The sequence below is a fragment of the Tachyglossus aculeatus genome, chromosome 3 (genome assembly GCF_015852505.1).
Source record: "Tachyglossus aculeatus isolate mTacAcu1 chromosome 3, mTacAcu1.pri, whole genome shotgun sequence".
NCBI classification, from domain to species: Eukaryota; Metazoa; Chordata; class Mammalia; order Monotremata; family Tachyglossidae; genus Tachyglossus; species Tachyglossus aculeatus.
In genome coordinates, this window is record NC_052068.1 from 100,375,008 (window position 1) to 100,394,879 (window position 19,872).

The 19,872-nt window shown below is 48.7% G+C and overlaps 1 protein-coding gene and 1 pseudogene across 9 annotated transcripts in view; one reads left to right on the top strand and one right to left on the bottom strand.

Annotated features, from left to right (window-relative positions):
* The window catches only part of SLC14A1 (solute carrier family 14 member 1 (Kidd blood group)), a 61,335-nt gene extending 55,839 nt beyond the window's left edge, over nucleotides 1–5,496 (bottom strand). For 3 of the 9 annotated variants that reach the window (XM_038743710.1, XM_038743706.1, XM_038743705.1), the window contains exon 1: nucleotides 5,012–5,496. The gene's annotated coding sequence lies outside the window, so the exon portion shown is untranslated. Of the gene's footprint in view, nucleotides 1–4,768; nucleotides 4,859–5,011 lie in introns of those variants that run through there. The other 6 variants (XM_038743709.1, XM_038743703.1, XM_038743708.1 and 3 more) reach the window with 4 other exon arrangements.
* Nucleotides 4,581–5,418, top strand: LOC119925505 (annotated as a pseudogene).
* Nucleotides 5,497–19,872: the final 14,376 nt, after the last annotated feature.

Sequence of the window (19,872 nt, forward strand, 5' to 3'; positions counted from 1 at the left end):
ACCATAAAGGGGAAGAAGAAAGTGGAACTGACATTGGTACTGGGACATCCTGAAGCGTTGATAAGGACGGCCGTCCCTGAGGCTGTGGTGCCCTCTGGTGACAGTTCAAAGCATCTTAAAGTCAAAATTATGCTGTATGAGCCTCCTTACTGAGCTCTGGGAGTGAACGTAATTACCGAAAGGTCTGTTAATGATGGTTGTAGAATGTGTAAAGGTAAACACTCCCCATTTTCATCCTAAATCATTATTGTCATTATCAATTAATACTTACAAAATGAACACTATGTGGACATCCCTGGAACAAAATGATTTTTGGTACACTAAGCAATGTCCTGCAGAATAATAATCATAGAAGCAATAATATTTACTGCTCATTTTGCATTATAACTAAGTTAAGACTAAGGGTAGATCCTTTCTGATCTCCCATCCTCCTCTCTCTCCCCACTTCAGTCTATACTTCACTCTGCTGCCCGGATTATGTTTGTTCAGAAACACTATAGGCATGTCACTCTCCTCCTCAAAAATCCCCAGTGGTTGCTATCACCTTCGAATCAAGCAAAAACTCCTCACTCTTGGCTTCAAAGCACTCCATCACCTTGTCCCCTTCTACCTCACCTCCCTTCTCTCCTTCTACAGCCCAGCCCACACACTCTACTCCTCTGCCGCTAACTTCCTCACTCTCACCTGTCCCACTGTCGACCCCTGGCCCATGTCCTTCCCCTGGCCTAGAATGCCCTCCCTTCACACATTCACCAAACTAGCTCTCTTCCTCCCTTCAAAGCCCCACTGAGAGCTCACCTCCTCCAGGAGGCCTTCCCAGACTGAGCCTCCCCTTTTCCTCTCCTCCTCCCCTCCCCATCGCCCCCCCCCCGCCTTATCTCCTTCTCCTCCCCACAGCACTTGTGTATATTTGTACATATTTATTACTCTATTTATTTTATTAATGATGTGTATATAGCTATAATTCTATTTATTCCGATGGTATGACACCTGTCTACTTGCTTTGCTTTTTTATCTGTCTCCCCCTTCTGGACTGTGAGCCCATTGTTAGGTAGGGACTGTCTCTATATGTTGCCGATTTGTACTTCCCAAGCACTTAGTACAGTGCTCTGCTCACAGTAAGCCCTCAGTAAATACAGTTGAATGAATGACTTCCCCTAGAAGGCCAAGGAATGATGGTGCTCTCGCCCTAAATAATTAAAATAATAATCAATGAAGAATTTGTTAAGCACTCACTCTATGGCAATCACTGTACTAAGCACTGAGGTAGGTAGAAGTTAATCAAGTTGGACACAGTCCCTGTCGTGCATGGGGCTCACAGAGGGAGAATGGATATTGAATCCCCATTTTGCAAAAGAGGAAACTGAGGCACAGAGAAGTGAAGTGACTTACCCAATGTCAGAAAGCAAAGGAGTGGTAGGTTAGAGCTGAGATTAGAACCCAGATCCTCTTGACTTCCAAGCCTGTACCCTTTATTTTAACAGTAAGATTTCCCAGTTGTGTTTGTCTGACACATTTACCAGTCTGGAGGGAAGTTGAGGAAGTGTCAGAGTGCTTGGGTGGCCGGCAAAATTCATTGGTCTCATGCATTGGTGTTACCCTTCCCCCACAGGCAGTTCAGATCCCCAGATGGCTCAGAGAAATTAAAACTGGGGTAGTAGGGAGGGAACTAAGGAGTGGTGAGAGGCACTGGACAGATGGGGTACAGACAGACAGCTGAGGCCATAGACTAATAGAGAAAAGAAGGAAGGAAGGAAGGAGTGACACGGAGAATCAATCATATTTACTGAGAGCTTACTGGGTGCAGAACACTAGACTAAGCACTTGGAGGAGTACAATATAACAGAGTTGGTAGAAAAGTATCTTGCCCACAGCAGTTACATTAAGGGCTGAAGTAGGTGAGTGGAGGTAGAGAGGAAACCACGGGCGGCAACTATGTGGGTTTCCGGCTGAGGGAGCATATTCATTGTTTTCACCATAATGGTCTCCAGCCCTAGAGTTTGCCCCTTTGAAAAAATCCCTTCTCCCCTCCCTTCCTGCCTTCCCTACTCCTTGTGGAGTTACAGAAGACAGAAAGGGGACCCCATTTGGGCCTCTGGAAACAGAAATTGGGGAACAAGGCTCACTCCTTTCTCCCTGAAAGTAAGTTTAAAACGATGACTCCAGGGTCCTTCCTCCCCTCAACACTTGAGAAGATGCTGGTCACCTCTATTTTCCACCCCTCTCTTGTCCCCTAACCCAGTCCATCATCCCACGATGGAGAAGGAAGAGAGAAAGGGAAAAATCTGGCAGTGAGCCAGGGTACTCTTGGACTGCTAATAGGGCTTGGGGTAAACCTCCCCCCAACACTAAAGAGCCCACCCTCTTAGGGGTAATTCACACTTAAAATGAATTTCCTCTCCCTCCCCCACTTCACATTTCTCATTTTCCCAAACTTCCTTCCACAAAGCCCATTCTCCTCTTTCCCGACATCTGGGGCATCCACTTTTCTACCATTGCCTTTTCCAAATGACAAGCTGGTCCATGCTAAGAAACACATTGTCTTTTGGCCATCTGTTTTCTCTCTTCTCTGGAGGACTGCAGCCAAGTCAGACATCCTCCACTTATGTCCTTTAGCTGGTCCTTCCAGGATCTCCTTCCTTAATATTAGTATTAATAATATTTATGGTACTTGTTGAGCACGCAGGTAGATACAAGTTAATCAGTTTGGACACAGTCCCTGTCCCACATAGGGCTCACACTCTCAATCCCCATTTTACAGATGAGGTAACTGAGGCCCAGAGAAACTAAGTGACTTGCCCAAGGTCACAGAGCAGACATGTGGCAGAGCTGGAATTAGAAGCCAGGACCTTCTGACTCCCAAACCTGGCTTTATACCTTAAGCCTCGCCTTAAGGTACCTTCCCTCTGCCCTGGCTCACCTGTCAGCTTCAAAAACTTCTCTCTTCAGACCTTTTGAGCACCCTCGGTTGAAAGTTTGTCTTGCTGGGGTGTCAGTTTTTGCTGGTTTTTAGGGTGGCTGAGCAGGCAGGCTCTGACATATCTCACTTCACTTCCTGTTTTGGTGTGGCAGTTAGACGGGCATCGCAGTGCACCATCAACCTATCTTTTCAATTTGGGCCTCCCGGATGTGTGAAACCCACTTGATTTTACCTTTTGGTCCTGGTTTTGTTTTTGTATTTTCTCTTGAGCACAAGCTCACAGGTGCCGTTCTCATTGGGATATTGTGAAAGTGCCAGAAGAGACTTTATAAGAAAAATGGCTAACAATCATTGTGTATTACATGTGGGACGTTAATAACAATGTGATTACATTTCTTTTGTGGAACATTTTGGTGGGGCTCATTCTCAGAATCCCTTTCATTCCTTAATTCTTATACCATTCATGTAAATCAAAGCTTTTAAATTACCCAGTTAGGCAGAGCTTTAGGAATTCATTCAATTGTATTTATTGAGTGCTTACTTTGTGCAGAGCACTGTACTAAGTACTTGGGAGAGTACAATGTAACAATAAACGGACACATTCCCTGCCCACAGTGAGTTTACAGTCTAGAGGAATGAGACCTTCTCCTGTGTGCTAATAATGGCTGGGGAATTATCACTGATCATGCACCGGAATAAGGAGGAGGATTTCAGCTTTAAAGATAAAGCCTGTGACTTTAAATTAATGCTCCTGTGAGCACTTCATTGTGCCCAGATGACTAACCAAAGGCTGGTGGAGTTAGTCATTTCAGTCGGTTGGTAGTGTTTCTTGGTAGACATATTGTCACTGGAAACACTCATCACTCTCTGTAATCCCAATGGATTCAGTTCAGACTGCACTCTTTTGGTATGTAATCTGATGTATATTTTATTTGATTGTGTGACCTTTATCTGCCTTTATTCATTTCCTTTCCCTCTTTGAACCTCAAATATTTGTAGATAATGGTGAAAGAAAGGGATCTAGATTTGGTTGGGGATCTAGATTTGGTTTGGGATCTGTGAGATTTTATTCTAAGAATGCAGTGTCTGTCTACTGTAGACATTTAGTGAGGGCAGAGCATTGGTGTTTAGCAATGAAAGTTGGTAACTTCCTATAAGGGCTGGGGGTGTGGTCTTCTTATACCGCCCTACCTCCTTTCAAAATTTAAGGACCTATAGAGTAGCCATAAAAAAATTAAATCCTTACTCATATTGTGGAAACAGTCACGAAACTTTTTTTTTCCCAGAGGCAAGTGAGCCTCTGAAAGTTAGCGTGGCTCAGTGGAAAGAGCACGGGCTTTGGAGTTAGAGTCATGGGTTCAAATCCCGCTCCTCCAACTGTCAGCTGTGCGACTTTGGGCAAGTCACTTAACTTTTCTGTGCCTCAGTTACCTCATCTGTAAAATGGGGATTAAGACTGTTAGCCCCCCCGTGGGACAACCTGATCACCTTGTAACCTCCCCAGCACTTAGAACAGTGCTTTGCACATAGTAAGCGCTTAATAAATGCCATTATTATTATTATTATTATTATATGACAATGGACCATTTCAAATATACAGTGTTTTTCATTCTGTTTGTAATAAAGACAAACCACGTATAAATGCCCCACTCTCGGGCCGGCCGTGCGGACTCAGAGCATGTGGGCCCCGCCACCCAGCCCGGCCTGGCCCGCACCATGACGTCCGGCTGCAAGATGGGCCCCTCCATCCTCAACAGCAACCTGGCCCGCCTCGGGGCCGAGTGCACCCGGGTGCTGGACTCTGGGGCCAACTACCTGCATCTGTATGCACTTTGTTCCAAACATCACCTTTGGTCACCTTGTGGTGGAGAGCCTGAGGAAGCAGCTGGATCAGGACCCTTTCTTTGACATGCACGGGATGGTCGCCAGACCGGAGCAGTGGGTGAAGCCAATGGCCGTAGCAGGAGCTAATCAGTACACCTTCCACTTGGAGGCCACCGAGAACCCCGGCGCACTGATTGAAGACATTTGGGAGAACGGCATGAAGGTTGGCCTTGCTATTAAACCCGAGACAACAATGGAGTATCTCACCCCGTGGGCCAATCAGATCGACGTGGCTTTGGTCATGACAGTGAAACCTGACTTTGGAGGACAGAAGTTCATGGATGACATGATGCCAAAGTTTCAGTGGCTGAGGACTCAGTTTCCCTCTCTGGATATTGAGGTGGATGGTGGAGTTGGGCCTGACGCAATCCATAAATGTACAGAGGCAGGGGCCAACATGATTGTGTCGGGTAGTGCCATTATGACGAGCGAAGATTCCAGAGCTGTAATCAACCTCCTGAGAAACGTGTGTTCGGAGGCTGCTCAGAAACGGTCCCTTGATCGATGAACTCCTCCCCCCGTCCTCTCCCCTGACCTCTTCCCTCCTTCCCCTTCAGTCTTCCCTCGTGGCTGCCGGTAGCTAAACGCTCTGCCTACTAAATCTCATTTTTTACTGGTGCCAAAGGGTGTTCATCTTCCTGCTGTTGAAGCAGTGCTGCTGTCCTCAGCAGTAGTTCATGCCCTTCCAGTCAATGACTAGGAGCACTGGTGCAGAATACTCTGGTAAGGGAGAATAGAGAGGACCTAAAGAATGCCCATTGTTCCCATGCCAACCGTGGACAGTGTGGGTGAGGCCTCCCCCCTCCTTGACTGTGAGCCTGTTGTTGGGTAGGGATGGTCTCTGTTGGCAAATTGTACTTTCCAAGCGCTTAGTACAGTGCTCTGCACACAGCACTCAATAAATAAGATTGAATACAGGAAAACATTAAAGGAGATATCCATATTGGGGTGTTCTGATTAAACATCAGAAGAATCCTTGGTTACTACTGGATATTCACCTGGGAACGATTTGATTTTCTCATGGTAAACTTTCCGGTGCTTGATTGAGATTGGGCTTTCAGGTCTCAGGTAACCCCGCTGGGGAGATGGCATCTATGAGGATCTGAATTTTTGAGAGACTATTGAACATGTCCCCAGGAAAACACCATTGTGTCGTCCCCCCCCCCCCCCCCCACCATCTGGTCCCTTGTCTTGTGGAGGACATTACTCCAACACCGCACCAAGGTTAAATACAGGAAAGATATGTCCTACTGCCTTCAGTTTAGGTGACAAAATGCCTCATAAACATATCTCTATACTCCATCCCCTTCCCCTAGTTTACTTTCTTATTGTTTCCCCTACTGTTTGTAAAGTCCTTGTGGGTAGGGAATCAGTGAGGGAGAAGCAGTGTGGCTCAGTGGAAAGAGCCCGGGCTTGGGAGTCAGAAGTTATGGGTTCAAATTCTGGCTCTGTCACATGTCTGCTGTGTGACCTTGGGCAAGTCACTTAACTTCTCTGAGCTTCAGTGACCTTATCTGTAAAATGGGGATTGATTGTGAGCCCCACATGGGACAACCTGATCACCTTGTATCCCCCCCAGCATTTAGAACAGTGCTTTGCACATAGTAAGCACTTAGCAAATGCCATCATCATTATTATTATTATTATCCATCAACTGTATTTCAGCCTTCCAAAACCTTTAGTAATGCACTTAAAGGTTACAAATCCAATTGCAAAGGTGACAAAGAAGGGAAAGGATGTGGGAAAAGGAGACCTTAGTCCAAAGCAGAAAAAAACCCAACCTCATTAAAAAAAAAAAATAATGATGATAAAAATACTGTTATTTGTTAAGTGCTTACTATACACCAAGCGCTGGGTTAGATTCAAGGTATTCAGGTCATCCCACCTGTGGGACTCCCAGTCTTAATCCCCATTTTACAGATAAGGAACTGAAGCCTGGAGAAGTTAAATGACTTGCTCAAGGTCACACGGCACACAAATGGCAGAGTAGGGATTAGAACCCATGACCTTCTGAAAGCATTCATTACAGAAATCTCCTCAAATCGTCCGTGGTGGAATACTGATGAATGGGGTTCCACATCTGCATTGTATTCATCATCTTTAGGGGTTATTTTGATATCAGAAGGCAGAATGAATGGGATGAAAAGAATAGATGGGAAAATGGTTTCTTTTTTCCAATTAAGGCACAATGGAGTGGAGGGAGAATACGCTAGTCAGAGGGACGGCGTTGGCTCTGCCCATTGGGTCACTGAGGCACAGACCTGACCTCCTTGTGACCCATTGGGGTCACTCGGGCACCGACCTGACCTTCCTGTGACCCATTGGGTCACTTGGGTGCCAATCTCATCTGCTGCTGACCCATTGGGTCACTGAGTCACTGACTAGCCAGCCAAGAGGTTTCAGTGAGGGGAAAGCAGAACTACCAGCCAAAGGTAAGAGGAGAGGCCACAGGGGAGGAGAAAGGGAAGGTGGCTTGGTCACAAGAGGGAGTCGGAGAAAAAGAATAAGTTCAGCTAGTGTATCAACGAAAAAATGACTCCAGAGAAACTGGAGTACCCCCAGAAATGATGACAGCAGCATCTGTATGGCTCTAGTTTACAGAGAAGCCACAATGCTTACTGGAAAGAACACAGACTTGGAAGTAAGAGGACCTGGGTTCTAATCCCTGCTCCGTCATTTGTCTACTGTGAGAACTGGGCCATGCTGCAACTCCCCTTTAATTTTTAAATGGGACTTGAGATCTTAAGTTTCAAGTGAGATCTGGAGTGTGTCCAACCTGATAAGCGTATCTCTATCCCAGCGTTTAGTTTAGTTAGTTTACTGGTGCATAGAAAGGGCTTCACAAACAGCATGGGAAAAAAAATATCAGTGCCACTGGAGGGTGACGGAGAGTCACAGACTCACAGAACCATGCCCTAGTACCACCATGAGGTGATAGAAAAGGGCAGCCTCCCAGACCAAAAATTGAGACTCGGAGGGGGTGATAGGTGCAGCTTAACAGAGCAATGCCTAGTAGCACCATGGGATGGTAGAGAGGAGCAACATCCCAGAACAAGCCTCCTGCTGTACCATATTATACTATACTATACTGCCACCAAGCACAGCCACCCTGAACAAGCCTGCTGTCACCAGTGGGTTATCGAGAAGCGCAGCCTCCCAGAATAACGATTAGTGCCACAGGGGGTCAGGCTACGTCTCTCAGAACAGGGGACGGTTCTGGTTCCGGGGCCGGGGGAATCTCTCCGAAGCTGCTGCTCAGTGCTTCTCCTTGGCCTCTTACCCTATGGGTGCATTCAATGCCCAAATTTACCTCAGTCTTAGTGGGCTGTATTGCTACCCCAAAGTGATAGCAAGGTGAGTGTGTGTGTGTGAATAATAAGGAGGAAGAAGAGTGATGAGGTGACTGCCACTCATTGAAGAACAGAGGCTGGGGCTCTTTGCAGAAAGCTAGTTCTGTCTGACTAGACTGGGACTGAGAAGACCCAGGGCCCTTAATTCTGTTGATGGGTCAAGCCTCCCTGTTTCTATAGTCCTGTCTGCGAGGTCACTGAAGGGACCTTTCTGGGCTCAACGCAGAAGTTTGTGGGATCTTATGACAGGAGGAGGACAGAAGGTCTATCAGTGCTTCCCTATTTTTGTCTGAGAAGCAAAATGTGCAGACTTCTGCCTGAGATCAAGTCAACAGGGTTGTGGGCTGGGAGGAAGGAAGGCAGGTATTGTATTAGAAGCTGCATTCTATCCAGTGTGCAGTTCTGCACCTTCAATTAATCAGTTGAGCTGATGGAGCACTTACTGTGTGCAGACACTGTAATAAACAGTTGGGAGAGTTCATTATGACAAACACATTCCCTGCTCACAACTGTCTGGAGAGGACTGGAGTTCCTGGAGTAACAGAATTGAGGGTGCAGGTGGGAGAACAAAGCAGGTTTTCTTTAGTAGAAAGTGAATTTTATACAGTATGTAGTTCTGGACCTCCAGTCTCTGGAGAACAAGCCCCTTCTGGGGGTCTGAGGAGGTGATGGGCAAGTGTTTATAAAGCAGAGTGTGGCAATCAGTTTAGCTGCAGATGTCTGGGTGTCCACTTAACCATGTTGGGCAGGGCAGGGGCGGGGAGAGTGGCAAAATGTGTTGGCAAATCTAGGTTGTCTGTGCTTCCCCCGCTCTCCCTGCCTCCCCACCTCCCCCCTCCACACCCAGCTTTGAGCACTGGCTTTCCTTGCAAAAGGTATGGATCCAGTCAGACCCTCAAAATCACTAATTTAGATGCCTCAAGACCAAGGTCCAGAGTTATAGATGTCCATGGGCTGGGACCAGAAGAGAAGCTCCAGTGCTGCTTCTCTCCTATGATACCAAGGTTCTTCTGCCCGTCCCCAGAGGAGGCCTGAGTGAGTCCTAAGGACCCCCTCCCCCAACCATTTGCCTGTCCAGTCTGCTCTAAGTCCTGCAGCCACAACCCCATGGCAGCACGCAGCTCAGGGCTGGATGGCCGAGGGGAGAATCTAACTACTACTCGTTTTACAGAAACTGGTCACTACATCTCTCTAACCTTGAGACTGATGTTTCTAATGTGGATAGAAGTCAATGCCCAGACCTGCCTTGCTGCTTTCAAGATGGAGCCATGGGTTGCACAGTCACACATGGGTGTGTGTGTGTGCGTCTGTGTGTGTGTGTGTGTGTGTGAGACAAAGAAACTTTGTGACAGATGATGGTGGCTTCTGAGGATCTATGTCAAGGGTACATGGTGTTGATTAGTATTTACACTCCATTTGTCTTAGAGAAGTAGAGTTGTGTGGGCTCCTGTGACCAACTGACCAGGGGTGCAGGTTGGGGAGCCGAAGATAGGCATTGTACTAGAAACAGGTCTGTTCGATCTGCAGTTCTGGACTTCCAGGCCCTGGGAAATGAGCCTCTCCTGGGGATTGGAGGAGTGGGGGTGGGGGGAGACAAGTGTTAGTAGGGCAGAATGTAGTAGTCAGCTTAGTTACAGTTTTCTGGGTGACCACCTAACATCTTAAGAGGTGGCAAGTGTTGGCCAAATCAATCAGTCAATCAATTAATGGTATCTACAGAGTGCTTACTGTGTGCAGAGCATTGTTCTGAACCCTTGGGAGAGTACAGTACAAGAGAATTAGTGGACAGGTTCCTTGCCTATAATGTCTGTATCCAATCCTCTGTCCAGACAGACATGAATATGAATACATTATTTCTAATCAATAATTTAAAACAAGTAAGTTTTCTGCGACCCCGTACCACTCCCTCTTCAACTGTGAGCACTGTCATTTCCTAGCAGCAGATGTGGTCCTCATCTGTTGACAGAAGACAGGATGGGGGAACCTGGACCCTCAGCATCACTAATCCAGGTTCCCCAGTTCTACGTGTCCATGGAGAAGCTCCAGTGTCACCTCACTCTCATGAGGCTAAGGATCCTCTTCACCAACCCCAAAGGAGGCTTTGATGGTGAGTACCAATACCCCCTAGTTCTGGGTCCATTTGGCTCTAAAGTTCTGGAAGGAAAACCCCCTCCAGGCCTCCTCCTCCTCCAGCAGTATGCAGGCTGGGGGCTGGATGATCAAGGGGAGAACCTGACTGGGTGTTGCTCCTTCTGCAGATGCAGCTCATCCCAACTCCCTAGCCCTGAGAATTGTCCCACTGCACTTGGGCAGACAGGATATTTCTCAAATGCACCCCTCCACTGAAAGATGGAGCCCTGTAGTGCAATCCCACTCAAAGGAAAGGTGGTGGTGGCGGTACATACTGCCAGGATCTGAGCCGGGCCCATGGTGAATGGAGGGGTCGGTCATCCTGCTGGTGCCCCGTCCTACTTGCATGAGCTGGGGGTCACCCTGGTCTGGTTTTCCTCTCTCTCCCCAGGCCAGGGTCATCGCCGAGGCCAGGCCCAAGGACTCAACTCCCCCCATGCCCGTGATTTTCGTCAAAGTCGTAGCCGGGGACGAGAGAGCGGGACTCTCAGGGAATATATCCCTGCCCCATATCCAGAACCCTCCAGCGTGACCCCACCTACACCTGGATATTTCACCTTAAAATGAAAGTCACATCCAAATTCATTCATTCATTCATTCAATCGTATTTATTGAGCACTTACTGTGTGCAGAGCACTGTACTAAGCGCTTGGGAAGTACAAGTTTGCAACATATAGAGATGGTCCCTACCCAACAGTGGGCTCACAGTCTAGAAGATTACCTTATATCTACCCTAGTGCTTAAAACAGAACTGGCACCTAGTAAACACTTAAATATCACAGTTATCATTACTAGCAGCACAGCAGAACTGGACAGAAAGGCTTGTGAAGGAAATGGGTGCCGGCGGGGGCACCCTCACTTCTGCAGGCCTAGCCAGGACTGGTGGCCATTGGGCCAAGGAGGGCTTGGTGGGAGGGAACATTTCCTGGAGGCCCGGGTCTCTGGGTCAGGAGCTGGGAGACCCGCTGCCCATGTTACTTCTGGATGGTGAGGTCTTGGGTGATGCCAGAGACCCCCGAAGTCTGGCGGAGGGCCGGCATGGAATGGGCTGCACGTTAGCCTTAGCTGGGAAGGGGGCGAGGGTGGAGGGCTCATGTTCTTCCTCTTCCAGAAAGTGAACCTCCCCATGCTCCTCGCCTCTTGGCATCACCGCTGAAGCTTAGGGCCTGGCTGGAGCAACCTGGAGAGGGCGGCGGCTGACGGGCTAGAGAGCCATCTCCCTGACTTTCCCATCACTGTAGGTGGCACTACCATTCTTCCCGTCTCACAAGCCCGCAACTTTGGTGTCATCCACGACTCTGCTCTCTCGTTCACCCCTCACATCCAATCCGTCACCAAAACCCGCCGGTCTTACCTCCGCAACATCGCCAAGATCCACCCTTTCCCATCCATCCAAACCGCTACCTTGCTGGTTCTATCATCCAATCCCGACTGGATTACTGCATCAGCCTCCCCTCTGATCTCCCATCCTCCTGTCTGTCCCCTCTTCAGTCTATACTTCAGTCTGCTCCCTGGATCATCTTTGCAAAGAGAAGCAGCGTGGCTCAGAGGAAAGAACATGGGCTTTAGAGTCAGAGGTCGTGGGTTCAAATCCTGATTCCACCAATTGTCAGCTGTGTGACTTTGGACAAGTCACTTAACTTCTCTGTGCTTCAGTTACCTCATCTGTAAAATGGGGATTAAGACTGTGAGCCCCATGTGGGACAACCTGATCACCTTGTAACCTCCCTAGTGCTTAGAACAGTGCTTTGCACATAATAAGCGCTTAATAAATGCCATTATTATTATTATTATCATTATTATCTTTGTGCAGAAAAGCTCTGGGCATGTCACCCCCCTCCTTAAAAATCTCCAGTGGCTGCCCGTCAACCTACAAATCTAGCAAAAACTCCTCACTCTTGGCTTCAAGGCTCTCCATCACCTCACCCCTTCCTACCTCACCTCCCTTCTCTCCTTCTACAGCCCAGCCGGCACCCTCCGCACCTCTGCCACTAACCTCCTCACTGTACCTCATTCTTGCCTGTCCTGCCATCAACCCCTGACTTACATCCTTCCCCTGGCATGGAATGCCCTCCCTCCACACATCTGCCAAGCTAGCTCTCTTCCTCCCTTCAAAGCCCTATTGAGAGCTCACCTCCTCCAGGAGACCTTCACAGACTGAGCCCCCCTTTTCCTCTCCTCCTCCCCATCCTCCCTCCACCCTACCCCTTTCCCCTCCCCACAGCACTTGTATATACATTTGTACAGATTTATTACTCTATTTTATTTGTACATATTTACTATTCTATTTATTTTGTTAATGATGTGCCTATAGCTTTAATTCTATTTGTTCTGACAATTTTGACACCTGTCTACATGTTTTGTTTTGTTGTCTGTCTCCCCCTTCTAGACTGTGAGCCTGTTGTTGGGTAGGGACCGTCTCTATATGTTGCTGACTTGTATTTCCCAAGCACTTAGTACAGTGCTCTGCACACAGTAAGTGCTCGATAAATACGATTGAATGAATAAAAGCATTTCCTAATAAAGCGATGCATTCTTTTACATGTTTTGAAGGAAATATGCCTCTTCAGGCCAGGGACTGCAGACCCCGTGCCCCGAGTAGGAGAGGCCTAGCCAGTGGGTAGGAGGTGGGGGCATGAGGGGAAAGGGGAAAGGCGACCTACCGTTTGGGCCCAGGTTTTTTCTTCTGCTCCCGATGGATCCAGGCCAAGGGCCTGCTTCCACCGCTCTCCTCCTTGTCCTCGGCCCAGGCCAAATCCTCCCCTGTTTCCACCCCCGAGCCCATGGCTTCGATGTCACCTTTGACGGCTCATTTCCAGGCAGGGCCATGGTTGGCCAAACCTCGGTCCCTGTCCCGGTCCGCCCCACCCATGGGGAGGTTTGTCCCTGAGATGGCTTTAGCTCCCAACTGGGGCTGCTGCTTATTAAATTTCCCATCAATTGCAAAGTGAAAGGTGGGCCTGAAACCACAGCCAGTGAGGGTGAGAGGAAGTGGGCCGTGGGCACGGAATCCCCAGGGAGATGGTGCGCTCTCCCACCCGAGGAGGTTGGAGATGGGAACCGAGCCCAGATCGGAGGCCCGTCTGGGAGCAGACGGAATAGAGGACATCTTGAGGAGAGCTGGCATCCTGAGGGTGCTGGCTGATAAGTGACTCTCGCTCAAGCGTAACACCTCTCTCCCCGACACCCCGCTCCCCACCAGAGAGCCTGGCCTCCGAGACTTCTGGACAAACACCCGCAGACCCATTTGGAGCCTGACCCCCAGAGTATCCTTAAGACCCCTGAGACCTTATAATAATAATAATAATAATAGCATTTATTAAGTGCTTACTATGTGCCAAGCACTGTTCTAAGCACTGGGGAGGTTACAAGGTGATCAGGTTGTCCCACATGGAGCTCACAGTCTTAATCCCCATTTTACAGATGAGGTAACTGAGGCACAGAGAAGTTAAGTGACTTGCCCAAAGACACACAGCTGACAATTGGTGGAGCCAGGATTTGAACCCGTGACCTCTGACTCCAAAGCCCATGCTCTTTCCACTGAGCCACGCTGCTTCTCTGACTCCGAAGGCCTCTGCTGGAGTAACCCTTAGAATCCCACCAGTGCCCCATCCCTCAAGATCCGCTCGATTCCTGCCCCTTGAGACCCATGTTGGACCCACTTCCCGCCTCTGGCCTGGAATGCCCTCCATCCACATATCTGACAGGCAATGATGCTCCCCCAATTCGAGGCCAAAAAGTAGGGGAGGCAGGCAGGAGCAGGAAGGCTGGGTCTAGGCCATAGCCCTGGGGTTTCCTTTGCTAACCCCCTGCCAGACCCTAGACTGAGCCACCAGAGCCCATTGCAACATGGGGGTCGCCCGCTGGCCTCCCGCAGCCCGAGTCACCATCAATCGGTCATTTGTCAATTGTATTTATTGAGCGCTTACTCTGTGCAGAGCACTGTACTAAGTGCTTGGGAAAGTACACTGCAATGGAGTTGATAGAGATGATGATGATGATGGTATTTGTTAAGCTAATACTATGTGCCAAGCACTGTTCTAAGCACTGGAAGAGATACAAGATAAGTAGTTTGTCCCACAGCCTTAATCCCCATTTTACAGTTGAAGTAAATGAGATACATTCATTCATTCATTCAATCATATTTATTGAGCGCTTACTGTGTGCAGAGCACTGTACTAAGCGCTTGGGAAGTCCAAGTTGGCAACATCTAGAGACGGTCCCTACCCAACAGCGGGCTCACAGTCTAGAAGGGGGAGACAGACAACAAAACAAAACATAATAACAAAATAAAATAAATAGAATAAATATGGACAAATAAAATACAGTAATAAATACGTACAAACATATATACATATTCATTCATTCAATCATATTTATTGAGCACTTACTGTGTGCAGAGCACTGTACTAAGCGCTTGGGAAGTACAAGTTGGCAACATCTAGAGACGGTCCCTACCCAATAGCGTGCTCACAGTCTAGAAGGGGGAGACAGACAACAAAACATATTAACAAAATAAAATAAATAGAATAAATATGTACAAATAAAATAGAGTAATAAATACATACAAACATATATACAGGTGCTGTGGGAAGGGGAAGGAGGTAAGGTGGGGGGGTGGGGAGGGGGAGGAGGGGATAGCTCGCTCACTTTCCGCTCCCGACTCCTTTAACACGACTGGAGACGCAGCGTGGCCTAGGGGCTCGAGCCCGGGCCTCCAAGTCAGAGGACCTGGGTTCTAATCCCAGCTCCGCCAAGGGTCTGCTGTGTGGCCTTGGATGAGTCGCCTCATTGTGCCTCAGTTCCCTCATCTGTAAAATGGGGATTAAGAGAAGCAGCATGGCTCAATGGAAAGAGCACGGGCTTGAGAGTCAGAGGTCATGGGTTCAGATCCCAGCTCTGCCAACTGTCAGCTGTGTGACTTGGGGCAAGTCACTTCACTTCTCTGGGCCTCATCTGTAAAATGGGGATTAAAAGTGTGAGCCCCACGTGGGACAATCTGTATATCCTCCCCAGCGCTTAGAACAGTGCTTTGCACATAGTAAGAGCTTAACAAATGCCACCATCATCATTAAGACTGTGAGCCCCATGTGGAACAGGGTCTGTGTCCTAACTGATTACCGTGTATCTATCCCAGCACTTAATACAGTGCCTGCCACCCAGTAAGTGCTTAACAAATACCATATTAAATTAAAAAAACAAAAAAACCCCCACAATTCCCCCATCCCATTTTATGTTCCTCCTCTCTGGGTCCCCCAACCCCATCCTTGTCCTTGAGAAGCAGCGTGGCTCAGGGGAAAGAGCCCGGGCTTTGGAGTGAGACATCATGGGTTCAAATCCGGGCTCCGCCACTTGTCAGCTGTGTGACTTTGGACCAGTCACTTCACTTCTCTGGGCCTCAGTGACCTCATCTGGAGAATGGGGATGAAGACTGTGAGCCTCCCATGGAACAACCTGATCTCCTTGTAACCTCCCCAGTGCTTAGAACAGTGTGTTTGCACATAGTAAGCACTTAATAAATGCCATTATTATTATTATTGTCTTCTCCGACATGCCTTTGGCCAGTGGTTCTCCCTCTCCCGCACCAGGCTGGACCCCGCCACCCCCTAGCTCGGCCCTCCTCCTTCCTCGACCCCTGGGGATCCACCTGCTCGCTCCTTCCCGGGCCCACGGCTTCAGCTCTTTGCCATCCCCCATTCCCAGTGGCCCCAGTCGGCGGTCGAGACAGACAGAGGGTCAGGAGGCGGACCACCCGGCCGGTCAGCCGGCCCCCAGCACACAGCAGGCAGGTCGTGTGTGATGCTTTAATGTGCCCCCAGAACCCCTTCTCTAGGAGCCAGGCATTGAGCTGCTGGTCCCAGAAGCCTTTGATGTGCAGGGTCCCCATCATCTCGTTGACCTGCGTGACAGGCATCTTCCCCATCAGAGGGCTCAGAAACTCCTCCATGAGGCACAGAGAAGTTAAGGAGCTTGCCCAAGCTCACACAGCAGACAAGTGGCTGAGATGGGACTAGATCCCACGTCCTCTGATTCCCAAACCCGGGCTCTTTCAACTAAGCCACACTGCTGCTTCCTGTCTCTAAGGAGCTTGCAGGCTACAGGGGAAGACAGACACTGAAATAAATTACAGAGAAAAGAAATAGCAATGTGGGACTATCAATGGCTTAGAGGGGTACCATCCAAGTGCACAGGCCATGTAGAACAGAGAACAAATAGGGGAAATGAGAACAGAGTTGTGGAAAACCTCTTGGAGGAGATAGTAATAATAATAATTATGGCATGTATTAAGTGCTTACTATGTGTCAATCACTGTTTTAAGTGCTGGGGTAGGTACAAGGTACTAAGGTTGTCCCACGTGGGGCTCACAATCCCCATTTTATTCATGAGGTAAATGAGGCACAGAGAAGTTACGTGGCTTCCCCAAGGTCACACAGTAGACAAGGGTGGCTTAGTGGAATGAGCACAGGCTTGGGAATCAGAGGTCATGGGTTCTAATGCCGGTTCTGCCACTTATCAGCTGTGTGACTTTGGGCAAGTCACTTGACTCCTCTGTTCCTCAGTTATCTGTAAGATGGGGATTAAGACTGTGCCCCACATGGGATAACCTGATTACCTTGCCAAGCAAGAACAGTGCTTGGCATATAGTAAGTACTTAACAAATGCCATCATCATCATCAAGTGCAGGAGTGGGGATTAGAACCCTCGTCCTCTGACTTCAAAGCCCGTGCTCTCTCCACTAATCCACACTGCATAGATGTGATTTTGAGAGGGCTCTGAAGGTGGGGTGAGTGGTAGGCTGGCCAATTTGAAGGGCCAGACTTTCCTGGCCATTCCTTGGGTCCAGTGTCAGCTGCCTGGACATGGGAGTTGTGAGGAGGGAACTGAGACAGGACAAGAAACGGGGGTGGGGGTCAGGCTGGAGATGAGACTCACTGGATACTGCTCAGAATTAGTGTTTCTCTGAACAACCCCTTTCATCCTATCCTATCCTATCCTACTCTGTCTGTTCAGCAGCCATATCCTCATTCAGTGATGCAGCCAGACCTTCCCTCAGGGGCACCTGATTTCTACCCCAGATGCTTCTAATCAAGGGGATTAGTGATTCTCCACCGCCCGCCCCCCCCACCACCCAACACTCTCCCTGCCCTATATAAGCCTACAGGGCTTGAGTCACTTCAGAGGTAGTTATAATGGTTGGGTTAGGTGAGCTTTGGAGAAGAGGAGCCTTTTGGGAGGGAGATCTTGATTATTAGGGAGGTTTGAATCTGCTTAGTAGCTGGGAGTTCTTCTAGGCTACTTAATTTCCCCAAGACCATGCCTGTAGGTCTGTGCTGTGAGGGTATCTTTTCTCACTGACCCTGCTCTCATTCATTCCTGTGAAGGGGGTTAGGGGTGCATAGTGGGGTAAAGGGCCTACCACTCCATCTTAGAAGGCTTCCTGGACACTCAAACTGCCTTTTTGTTTTCCTGTTTCTCTGGCAGTGGAAGTTCTAAGAGACACTTTGTTATTGTAATCAATCAACAGTATTTGAGAGGTTCCTACAGGAGGAACACTGTAGTAACTACTTGGGAGAGTCTAATAGAGCAGATTAAGCAGGCCTGTTTCCTGCAGCCTTCCCTCACCACCTAAACACACCTGCCCCCACTTCTCTGCTCTCATTTTGGTGTCATTTTCCCTTAAATCTACAGATAGGCCTGTCTTGTGTATGCTGACATAGTTCCAGTTGCATCTTCTAGGTCCAGCCATCAATATAATGAGGGGGATCCAGATGGTACAATACAGGTAAGGGAAGATTCTGGGTAAGTGTATATGTACTTAATTGATGTGGGGTGAAGCCTTCAATGCTTACGGAGTGGAATTAAGTGCATGGGTGAGCTGGAAGGGAAAACCAAGTGTGTGTCTGGGAAGGGGGTGGGGAGATGAGAGTTATAGTTAGGGAAGGTCTGTTGGAGAAGAAACCATTTCAGTAGGGCTCTTCATGATGTGGGTGACCCCTGTTATGTTCACTGGCTAGGTGGGTGGTGGGAGTGCCAGATGGGTGGCTGTGGTCCAGGTGAGGCATAATGAGCAGGCTGAAGCTTGCAGGCTTTTCCTCATCCCAGGTGAGTGCGGTCCAAAGATGGACATCGAAGGAGTCGTGATGAGTGGAAGAGGTGGACCAGCTCATTTCCCCTCCCAGAAGCTTTTCATCACCATTCTTGGCCATGAGAACCGTTGCCTCTTCAGTGAGGACCCAGAGCAGCTGATCCCCATGGAGTGGAAGAATCAGGAGCTGAGTTTCCATTGCTAATGGAAGGTGCAGGACTGTGCACAGAGTTACAGAGAGAAGAAGTGGCCATGTGGAACAACAAAGTGCCTAAAGGGGTACCATCCAAGTGCACAGGCCACGTAGAAGGGAGAGTAAATACCGGAACTGAGAACTTAGTTGGAGGAGAAAATAGTAATGATAATTGTGGCATTTAAGCACTTACTATGTGTCAATCACTGTTCTAAATGCTGGGGTAGATACAAGGTACTATAGTTGTCCCATGTGGGGTTTACAATCTTAATCTCAATCCTCATTTTACTGATGAATTAACTGAGGCACAGAGAAGTTGTGGCTTCCCCCAGGTCACACAGCAGACAGGCAGAGGAGCTGGAATTAGAACCCACATCTTCTAATTCCCAAGCCCGTGCTCTCTCCAATAATCCATGTTGCATAGATGTGATTTTGAGAGGGCTCTAAAGGTGGGGAGAGTGGTAGGCTGTCCAATTTGAATGGCCAGACTTTCCTGGCCATTCCTTGGGTCCAGTTGTCAGTGGCCTGGATGGGGGGGCTGTGAGGAGGGAACTGAGATACAACCAAAAAAAGGGGGGTGGGGGTCAGGCCAGTGAGGAAACTCACTGGAGACTGCTTGGAATTGGTGTTTCTCTGAACCACCCCTTTCATCCTATCCTGTCCTGTCCTACTCTGTCTTTTCAGCAGCCACATTCTCATCCAGTGGTGCATCCAGGCTTTCCTTCAGGGGCACCTGATCTCTACCCCAGCTGCTTCTAATCAGGGGGATTAGTGACTTCCTGCCCCCACACTCTACCTGCCCAATATAAGAGTACAGGGCTGCCTTCTCTTCAAGGAGGGTTGTAATTGCTGAGTTGGAGCTTAGGAGAAGGAGGTTTTGATTTTTGGGAGAGCCTTGCATCTGTGTACTAGCTTGGTAGCTGGGTGTTTTTCTAGGCCAGTTAGTTTCCCCAAGACCCTGCCTTTAATAGGGTTGTGCTGTGAGGATATCTTTCCTCACCTACCCTGACCTCATTCAGTCTTGTGTTGGGGGTCAGGGGTGGGTAATAGGATAAAGGGCCTACCACTCCATCTTGGAAGGCTTCCTGGCCACTCAAACTGCCTCTTTGTTCTCCCACTTCTCTCCTTGGCTGTGGAAGCTCTAAGGGACACTTTGCGACTGCAATCGATCAACAACATTTGAGAGCTCCTTACAGGAGGAACACTGTACTAACTGCTTGGGAGAGTCTAATAGAGCAGATTAAGCAGATGTTTCCTGCAGCCTTGCCTCACCCCCTCAACACACCTGTCCCCACTTCTCTGCTCTCCT